This window comes from Oncorhynchus tshawytscha, linkage group LG10, assembly GCF_018296145.1.
Source record: "Oncorhynchus tshawytscha isolate Ot180627B linkage group LG10, Otsh_v2.0, whole genome shotgun sequence".
Lineage (NCBI taxonomy): Eukaryota > Metazoa > Chordata > Actinopteri > Salmoniformes > Salmonidae > Oncorhynchus > Oncorhynchus tshawytscha.
The window spans coordinates 57,163,112-57,173,603 of NC_056438.1; the positions used below are offsets into that span (position 1 = coordinate 57,163,112).

At 40.4% G+C, this 10,492-nt stretch overlaps 1 protein-coding gene across 2 annotated transcripts in view; it reads right to left on the reverse strand.

Moving 5' to 3' along the window:
• Window positions 1–9,995, reverse strand: part of cdh6 (cadherin 6) — a 37,773-nt gene extending 27,778 nt beyond the window's left edge. Inside the window, exon 1 of one of the 2 annotated variants that reach the window (XM_042328786.1) lies at window positions 9,851–9,995. The gene's annotated coding sequence lies outside the window, so the exon portion shown is untranslated. The remainder of the gene's footprint in view (window positions 1–9,850) is intronic. The other variant, XM_024435642.2, reaches the window with a different exon arrangement.
• Between the last annotated feature and the right edge of the window lie 497 nt (window positions 9,996–10,492).

Genomic DNA, 10,492 nt, shown 5'->3' on the forward strand with positions numbered 1-10,492 from the left:
ATGCTCACTAACAGGGATGTAAACACATTTGTGCACAATCCTATAGAGAAATGAGCTTTTTATGCATATGGAAAGTTTCTGGGATATTTAATTTCAGCCCATGAAACATAGCACCAACCACTTTACATGTTGCGTTTCTATGTTTGTTCAGTATAACATAATTATAATTATATGGCCAAATACACTGTCCATTTTCAACTGACTCTTCCTGTCCTCTCCTACTGTCCTCATTTCATATTTCACGTCTAAAATGTGAAATACTCCCTGTTCCATGTTCCCACACATTAAACACCCACACGTCAGAGGGAGCAGCTTTCAGACAAATCCTCTTGGCAGAGAGCAGTGCAGTGGGAGGAGAGCAGGGTCAAGCACTGGATGACCCTCAGAGGTCAATATGTGTCATCATGTTCAAGATGTGGAAGAAGCACTGGTGATCTTGAGTTACGCCACAGGCTTGGTCAATAAACTGCTTGATGTTAATGGTATGGAGATCCTAATATCATCAAATGGTCAATAGGAGAGCAACCTTTGAGCATGACATCATTAGATACTGAAAACAAATAGGCCTACTAGTAATGCGTCAGCTTACAAAATACAGCTGAATGATACAAGGGTAAAACCATATACAGCACAAAGGAAAACGTTAAAAGTTGCCTTTCATATCTACCAACATATTCTCATTCTTTTCCACGCTTGTTAATAGAGCGACTGGTGCTATTAGCAATTCTGTTTTAAACTAGCTTTCCTACTGCACATCAATGCCCTCTTTTCAAATCAATTCAATTAAGCTTGACAAAGCTTGAGAATTAAACAAACCAATAAAGCTAGTATTTCTAATGGAAAGAAGAGAATGTGTGTGGGTGTCACACCAGGGTGTGTGTTAGCCTCTGGGTGGGGGGAGAGAGCTCTCTCTTTTTCACACCCCAAACTCGCATTTACAGCCAATCCTCCAATGATACAAGATAAAGCCTGTGATAAATAACAAATAACACTTGTACTAGAGGTTGCAACTTTCTCAATCAACAACAACAAATCGATGGGTCTGTTTTCATAGCTGCTAGGACATCATCAGAATAATACTTCAATTCCCTTGCCTTTACTGATCGTTGCAGACTATTACATTTTGGGATGTTAAATGTACAGTAGTTTGTACAGTAGTTTTTGTTCAGCCCATTAACCTAAGGTCTCATTTAAACTAGAGATATCAGTTTTCTTTTGCATTGGATGCGTCTCAATCCACCACATACGCCTATGTACTGGGAAATGATGTAAAATATATCACTAGCCACTTTAAACAATGCTACCTAATATAATGTTTACATACCCTACATTATTCATCTCATATGTATATGTATATACTGTACTCTATATAATCTACTGCATCTTTATGTAATACATGTTTCACTAGCCACTTTAACTATGCCACTTTGTTTACAAAGTAGCCACTTTAACTATGCCACTTTGTTTACAAAGCCTCTCTTGAAAAACCTTGACCCAGAAAATATAAAAAAAATATCGGCCTATATCGAATCTTCCATTCCTCTCAAAAATTTTAGAGAAGGCTGTTGCTCAGCAACTCACTGCCTTCCTGAAGACAAACAATGTATACGAAATGCTTCAGTCTGGTTTTAGACCCCATCATAGCACTGAAACGGCACTTGTGAAGTTGGTAAATGACATTTTAATGGCATCGGACCGAGGCTCTGCATCTGTCCTCGTGCTCCTAGACCTTAGTGCCGCTTTTGATACCATCGATCACCACATTCTTTTGGAGAGATTGGAAACCCAAATTGGTCTACACGGACAAGTTCTGGCCTGGTTTAGATCTTATCTGTCGGAAAGATATCAGTTTGTCTCTGTGAATGGTTTGTCCTCTGACAAATCAACTGTAAATTTCGGTGTTCCTCAAGGTTCCGTTTTAGGACCACTATTGTTCTCACTATATATTTTACCTCTTGGGGATGTTATTCGAAAACATAATGTAAACTTTCACTGCTATGCGGATGACACACAGCTGTACATTTCAATGAAACATGGTGAAGCCCCAAAATTGCCCTCGCTAGAAGCATGTGTTTCAGACATAAGGAAGTGGATGGCTGCAAACTTTCTACTATTAAACTCGGACAAAACAGAGATGCTTGTTCTAGGTCCCAAGAAACAAAGAGATATTCTGTTGAATCTGACAATTAATCTTAATGGTTGTACAGTCGTCTCAAATAAAACTGTGAAGGACCTCGGCGTTACTCTGGACCCTGATCTCTCTTTTGAAGAACATATCAAGACCATTTCAAGGACATCTTTTTTCCATCTACGTAACATTGCAAAAATCAGAAACTTTCTGTCCAAAAATGATGCAGAAAAATTAATCCATGCTTTTGTCACTTCTAGGTTAGACTACTGCAATGCTCTATTTTCCGGCTACCCGGATAAAGCACTAAATAAACTTCAGTTAGTGCTAAATACGGCTGCTAGAATCCTGACTAGAACCAAAAAATTTGATCATATTACTCCAGTGCTAGCCTCTCTACACTGGCTTCCTGTCAAAGCAAGGGCTGATTTCAAGGTTTTACTGCTAACCTACAAAGCATTACATGGGCTTGCTCCTACCTATCTCTCTGATTTGGTCCTGCCGTACATACCTACACGTACGCTACGGTCACAAGACGCAGGCCTCCTAATTGTCCCTAGAATTTCTAAGCAAACAGCTGGAGGCAGGGCTTTCTCCTATAGAGCTCCATTTTTATGGAACGGTCTGCCTACCCATGTCAGAGACGCAAACTCGGTCTCAACCTTTAAGTCTTTACTGAAGACTCATCTCTTCAGTGGGTCATATGATTGAGTGTAGTCTGGCCCAGGAGTGGGAAGGTGAACGGAAAGGCTCTGGAGCAACGAACCGCCCTTGCTGTCTCTGCCTGGCCGGTTCCCCTCTTTCCACTGGGATTCTCTGCCTCTAACCCTATTACAGGGGCTGGGTCACTGGCTTACTGGGGCTCTCTCATGCCGTCCCTGGAGGGGGTGCGTCACCTGAGTGGGTTGATTCACTGTTGTGGTCATCCTGTCTGGGTTGGCGCCCCCCTTGGGTTGTGCCGTGGCGGAGATCTTTGTGGGCTATACTCAGCCTTGTCTCAGGATGGTAAGTTGGTGGTTGAAGATATCCCTCTAGTGGTGTGGGGGCTGTGCTTTGGCAAAGTGGGTGGGGTTATATCCTTCCTGTTTGGCCCTGTCCGGGGGTGACCTCGGATGGGGCCACAGTGTCTCCTGACCCCTCCTGTCTCAGCCTCCAGTATTTATGCTGCAGTAGTTTATGTGTCGGGGGCTGGGGTCAGTTTGTTATATCTGGAGTACTTCTCCTGTCCTATTCGGTGTCCTGTGTGAATCTAAGTGTGCGTTCTCTAATTCTCTCCTTCTCTCTTTCTTTCTCTCTCTCGGAGGACCCGAGCCCTAGGACCTGAGCTCCAGGACTACCTGACATGATGACTCCTTGCTGTCCCCAGTCCACCTGGCCATGCTGCTGTTCCAGTTTCAACTGACCTGAGCCCTAGGACCATGCCCCAGGACTACCTGACATGATGACTCCATGCTGTCCCCAGTCCACCTGGCCATGCTGCTGCTCCAGTTTCAACTTCCACCTGACTGTGCTGCTGCTCCAGTTTCAACTGTTCTGCCTTATTATTATTCTACCATGCTGGTCATTTATGAACATTTGAACATCTTGGCCATGTTCTGTTATAATCTCCACCCGGCACAGCCAGAAGAGGACTGGCCACCCCACATAGCCTGGTTCCTCTCTAGGTTTCTTCCTAGGTTTTGGCCTTTCTAGGGAGTTTTTCCTAGCCACCGTGCTTCTACACCTGCATTGCTTGCTGTTTGGGGTTTTAGGCTGGGTTTCTGTACAGCACTTTGAGATATCAGCTGATGTACGAAGGGCTATATAAATAAATTTGATTTGATTTGATTTGACATACTCATCTCTCATATGTATATACTGCACTCAATACCATCTACTGTATCTTGCCTATGCCGTTCTGTACCATCACTCATTCATATATCTTTATGTACATATTCTTTATCCCCTTACCCTTGTGTCTATAAGGTAGTAGTTCTGGAATTGTTAGCTAGATTACTTGTTGGTTATTACTGCATTGTCGGAACTAGAAGCACAAGCATTTCGCTACACTTGCATTAACATCTGCTAACTATGTGTATGTGACAAATAAAATTTGATTTGATTTGATTTACTGCAACACTTCCGCTTCTGCAGGGAAAGGTGAAAAATCTATAGCGGTGTTTGTCAGACCATGAGAGGTCCTGAAAATCGGTCTTCTCACAGAATTGTCTGTAGCGTCCAGAGCGGTTTGGCTTACAAACTACTATGACCCGTCTTTGGAATGATGAGACTCTCACGAACAAGTACATGTCGGTTGTTTTGCCTCACAAGACTCGTTTGAAGGTCCCCCCGGTACCAGTTGAAAAAATGTATGGAAGTATATATGGAGACTGTTTAGATGCCAAAAAATAAGGGGCTAAATACATATATACAAAGAAATACTAATGTTTCCTGATCTTTCTTATATCTCTCTGATATAGGACACACACTTCAGAACAAACTTAATTTAGATTGGGGAGGGGGGGACTATCTGTTATTCAATGCATTTGTATGGGTTAATAGCAGTATGTGAATGTAAATGGTTATTTAGGCTATTTTTCCTTGTTATTCCAGGTATAGTAGCGTTAAAAAACAGAGAGAGATTGAATGACAACATTAGGCCTTGTTATAGACCTGCTGACTGCAAATGAGGCTCCCTCTATAATCTATAATTGCCATGGCTGTCAAACAGTGCAAGACATTTTTTGAAAAGGGGCATAAGTTGTCTTCAAAAGACAATGTAATACTATGCTCCAGACAGGAGAACAGATTGCTTGCCAAAATGAATTGTTAATTTGAGGATATCAATTCTGCAATTCATTGTACTCTGCCTATACTATTCAATGGCTTAGATATAGTGCATTGTACTCTCAGAAGACCAATATTTGTGGTGTGATCCAAAACGTCAGGAGTTTGATGTATAAAAACACCTGTATAGGTAACTGATGACACACCTGTGCTAGTCAATGCAATCCAACCCCTCGCTAGCTTGACAAACACACGGGACAATGGCCCATTGTCAAATAAGGTGACAGAGCACACAAGCACATTTACATTCAAAACTATTTACAAACTCTAGGTACATTTACATACAGACCCCATATCATTCAATTTGATAATGATCTGTTTGTCAAATGTGAGTGCACTACGATTACGTCATGGTAAAATAAAACTCCTGATGGATGATATGTTATGAATAAAGAATAGGTCTTCTGAGAATACAGCGGATGGTACGTACTAGTCACACTCACTCTCAATAACACTTTTAGACATGTTAGATGAATGTAGTATAGAAAAGATGTTTGAGAGACACATGAGAGTGTAAAACGTCACTATGTGAATCAATATACCCATTTAAGAACATCCATTCCTGTGTGCATGTTCCATTGTGACCACATGAGGGCACAATTAAAGAAGCTGTTTGAATTTTCCAAATGAGAATCAATCGGAATACCCCATATAGTTGACATAGAAATGAATCATAATTCCCTATAGTGAAGGGTCACATCATTCTTAATCAAGTTGTAAGACAGAGGATAATCAATCCTCTTCTACTGGAGTAGGCTAATCAGTGGAAAGCAGTTTGTTCCAAAGGTCACAGTGACCTGGTTGGGTAGTGGGAAACTGGGAGTACTGGGAGTACTGAAGACACTTAGAATTTTGGGGATATTTACAACATCCATACAACATACATTTCTAAGATAATATTATCATCATCAACCAACAGTATTTCAGGCTTTTGACATTCAGAGAAATTGTTTTACACCCATTGCCTCTCTTGGTACAGTATGCACTATTATGTGCCCAAGAAGGTGTGGAAATAATCAGTTGTGATTTACAACAAATACTTTTCCTTACTCATTAATAGGGCACACACCACAAAAATATTTGAATAATTTGAACAGGCTAATTGGTCTTTAAAGGGGAATGGAAGCACTTTAGGAAGTAAAGTTAAGCAAAGATATGTATTCCATCCACTAATACTAAACATGTGTACATAACATAGAAACCTCTACATTTTTGGGATTTTGATATTGAACAACTTTTTTTTAGAGGTATAGGTAGTGCCAACTTGAATTGCCATAGAAAGGGCTGACGCCAATGCGTCATTGACAGGGTTGAGCAAATTGTTAGTTTTGTCTTGGGACTGATAGCGAATGTTGCCACTGGGAGGCGCCTTGCCTCCACTGGCTCTGAAAGGGTTCTCACAACTTTGTCAGCTTTGCAATTGAGATCAGGACAACAATATTAAGGTAAGAAACTGTATACAGTTCATTTTTATTTTTCCCAATTGATAAAATGAGCCTGTCAGCCAAAAAAAGGCAAGGTACAGTAGCTAGCTAGATCTAGATCTTGTCTTGCCTTTTTTATGTTAATGTCACCTTTGACAACTATACGTTTAAAAAAAAATCATATTGTTAATTTGAAGAGCATTTGTCATTGGTATGAGCTAAGAGCTCAAATTAACTGGCTGTTGTCTGATTCTACAGTAGCTAGCTAGCTAGCCCGCCACAAGAGAGGGCTCCTGCAGGATTGCTATTTCACCAGTAAAATGTATGATACCCATATCATTATTAGTTAGCTATCTAGGTAACGAGCTACATAGCTAGATATCTCATTAGGTATCTGTTTATCTATGATTCCTAAAAACTAGTAAGCCTGCTGGGTGTTGATTGCAAGAATGAATGTAGCCTAAGCCAGAAGCCTAATCCTTTTGACTAGCTATAGCTATGATTTCTGAAAGCTCAGGCTGGTAGTCCGTTTGGTAACTATCCTAAATCATCCTGGTCTACCTGGTAACTGTCGATGGTGTATTATTGTCATGTACTATTAGGCCTATATACTGTATATTCAGCCTACGTTTAAAAAAATACTCTTTCTCTCCATCTGTAGGACACTGGTGGACTGTGCAGGATGACACTATTGACATGTCACCTGTGCACCAGGAAGTCAGTAGAAGTTGATTACCATTTGATTGATGTGGTGCAATTGTATGTCATATCCTTCAAAAGGACTGTTTCTCAGCTTTCAAAATATTAATAATGTTTTCATATTTGACACCAGCACATTTTAAAGCAATTGCACACAAGAGGGCCGCTTTTTTAGCTATGGTCATAAGCCGAGTACTGTAGATCAGCACAGCCATTTCACACAACTTTGAGTGTATAATTGCTTTTCTACAACTGGTTACCAATGAAATAAAACATGTTATTTCGATAAATGTATTCATAGGCAACTATTTAATCCCTCCAAAAAAATATAGGCCTAGTCCTGACACGTCTTTGGTTGCTAGCCAAGCCGGCTGGCCGTTCATTCTGTCGGTTAGGTTGCCCGAGACACGACGTCTTTTTGTTCTATATCTATGGATGCAACGCAGTAGTTCATTCTAAATGTTTCGTTGCCATGCTGGCTGGCAGTGCTCTTATTCCTTGCTTGCTAGCTAGCCAACTACGGCTAACACAGTCAGGTCAAACAGTGCAGCTAGAATAACACCAAAGTAGCTGCATTTGCGTTTGTTTAAACTGTTTTGGATACATTAATGATGTGTGATTGGCATAGAAAATGTGCTCTTGTCAGGACACTGTTCAGAGGAGCTAGCCACCTACACAGCTAACGCAATCACTTCAAACTGAAGCTGGTAAGACAGCAAACTAGCTGCATTTCATGTTGTTTTACCTGTCCGTTCATTGTATGGATTAGTTTGCCCGAGACGCGACCCAGTCTTTTTGTTCTATATCTATGGACGTGACCCAGTTGTTCCTTCTAAATGTTCCGTTGCCATGCTGGCTGGCAACGCTCTTATTCCTTGCCTGCTAGCTAGCCAAATACTTCTAACACAGTTACATCAGATGGAACATAAAAATTATTCTGATTCATGATTTTGACCGGCTGAAATAATATGTCCGTTCATTCTATTGGTTAGGTTGCCAGAAACGTGGCCCAGTCGTGAAGTCTTTTTATTCTATATCAACGGAAGTCCCAGTCGTTTGTTTTAAATGTTTTATTGCCATGCTGGCTGGCAACACTCTTATTCCTTGCTTGCTAGCTAGCCAACTAACACAGTATCGTCAAATGGAACAGAAAACAAGATTCCCATTTTTGCGTCATAGGCTTACCTATGCTAAATATGTTTTTTAGTTTGGCGTAGAAAGCGTCTCAACCAATCACAATGCTTGTTTTGACCAACCCGCTGTAAAATAATCATTAATGCACGCAGAGTTCATGGTCTTTCAGACAATTTTAGGATTCAGCCATTTTTGGGATGCAACAATGGCAAAGTGGTGATTTACAGTTACAGTTAAATGGTGTTCTAAAGCCTAGTGTTTCCATTCTCCTTTAACACAGAATTAATACAATGAAAAAGGTTACATTTTCAGTCATTAAAAACGCTATTTGCCCCCCCGAAAAATATGCAGTCAGAGTGCAGTATAACTGCAGTACACTGCAGTATAACTGCAGTGTGCTGCAAATACGGTGTCCAAAATAACACTGTTTTATTCTGCAGTAATTTGCAGTGTAACTGCAGTTCAACTGCAGTACACTGCAGTTATTCTGCAATTACTGGGTCCAAAATACCACAGTCGACTGCAGTTTCTACACTTTTACTGCAGTTTCCAAACTGCAATCTTTTTTTATAAAGGTGACAACCACCAGAAATACACAGGTTAAATAGAAGACACTTGTTGCTGTGGAAAATAAATGGCAATGCTTTGCCTGTATTTTCTTTTTTGACATAATTACTCATTCACAAACTCCTGGGGCATGCTCTGCACATATGGGCATAGCAAACTGGGAATGGTAAAATACAGGTGACTTGCCTCAGCACTGCACTAACGGGTAGATTTGCATTTAGGGTAGCACCTACATCCACATTAGAGTGCATGTACACTCCACAGCAATAGAGGGCCAGTGTCTAAACAATAAATAAAACAATAGGCCTACACATCAAGTATTTCTAATAAGACACAAAATGTGTACACTGTTGGCTATGAGTGCTTTATCAATAACAATGTCAATATCAACAGCAACCTACAGTAGGCTAATATATCACGAGACCTTCCATGACCATTCAACAAACAACATGGTCCTCTTAATCAATTTTTATCTCAAAAACAAGGATTGTTTACAGGGTAGCCTTGATTCAATCCTCTGACATGTCGCATTGAAACGGGGACACACACCTTTAGCCACACAGTGCCAAACAACACTACCGCTAAAGATATGACTGCCACTAGACTCTGAAAATAACAAACAGTAAAACTTTAAGCCGGGTCAATTAAAATAACTTATAATTATAATTTAGGACCTCTAATTGAATCATGACATACTATCCAGGGAACATGAAAATATGCAGCTTTTTACACACACAACCATATTGCAGTCAGCCTAGGCTACCGGTCCATGTCAAATCCAGCAATTCGGGAAGTGTATTATTATTTTCTAGAAAACATTGATTATTTCCTTTAAATGAAGTTGTAGGCTGATGAGACCGACTATGACGAATTCATGAGATCGTCCTACATTAAATTATCCAATGAAAGCAACTTTGATGAAGTTAAAAGCTATTTATCACAAAATCGAACATCATCCTTCAGCTATAAAAATAAAAGGAACCCTTTAAAGTGCGTGTGTTTTTAAATACTGTAAAACGACTTTTTCATGAGCGCTATTTGAACATATACAGCTAAATAAAACATCACTTACCAATGTTTGACGTAGCTGAAAGCTCAATCAATGCGCGCCTGTGTGAATCCGTTGCATGCAACTGACTCACTGAACGCGGACTGGTGCCTGCCTTCTCTTGCTCTCTCTTTCTCTCTCTTTAGTTCATGATGAGCATCCCTTGCTCTCTCAGCCTAAAAGTTGAGTCGGACTCTAGCTGCTCCTGATTGGGTGTCAGCCGCTGGTTCACGATTAAAGGGACAGGCTGAGTTGAAAATGACTAATTTATCACCAATATTTATGAGGGGTTTTTCCAAGTGATTTGCGACAGGGGCACATCATTTTTCTCACGAGCCATTCTTACAAGATAATATTGTTCTCCTGCCTTTCAAAGATAATTAGCATCTTAAAAGAATTGCATATTCAACAAACACTGAAACAATTAAAGCTACAACGATAGTTTGTGACAATGCCTTGACAATGAGAGCATTTCAATAATGACATTTGTTATTGCCTTGGTTTGGCTACCTAGACACTTTTGTGTCTAGGTGACACTTTTGTGTCCTTCAAATGTTCCTTATGTAGCCTATAGCCATAGGCCTACAACTCTTACCACTGAGTTTGGACAATTAAATGTCACATAGGCCTATTCCACAATGGACACTATTTTCCACCTGCCCTAAA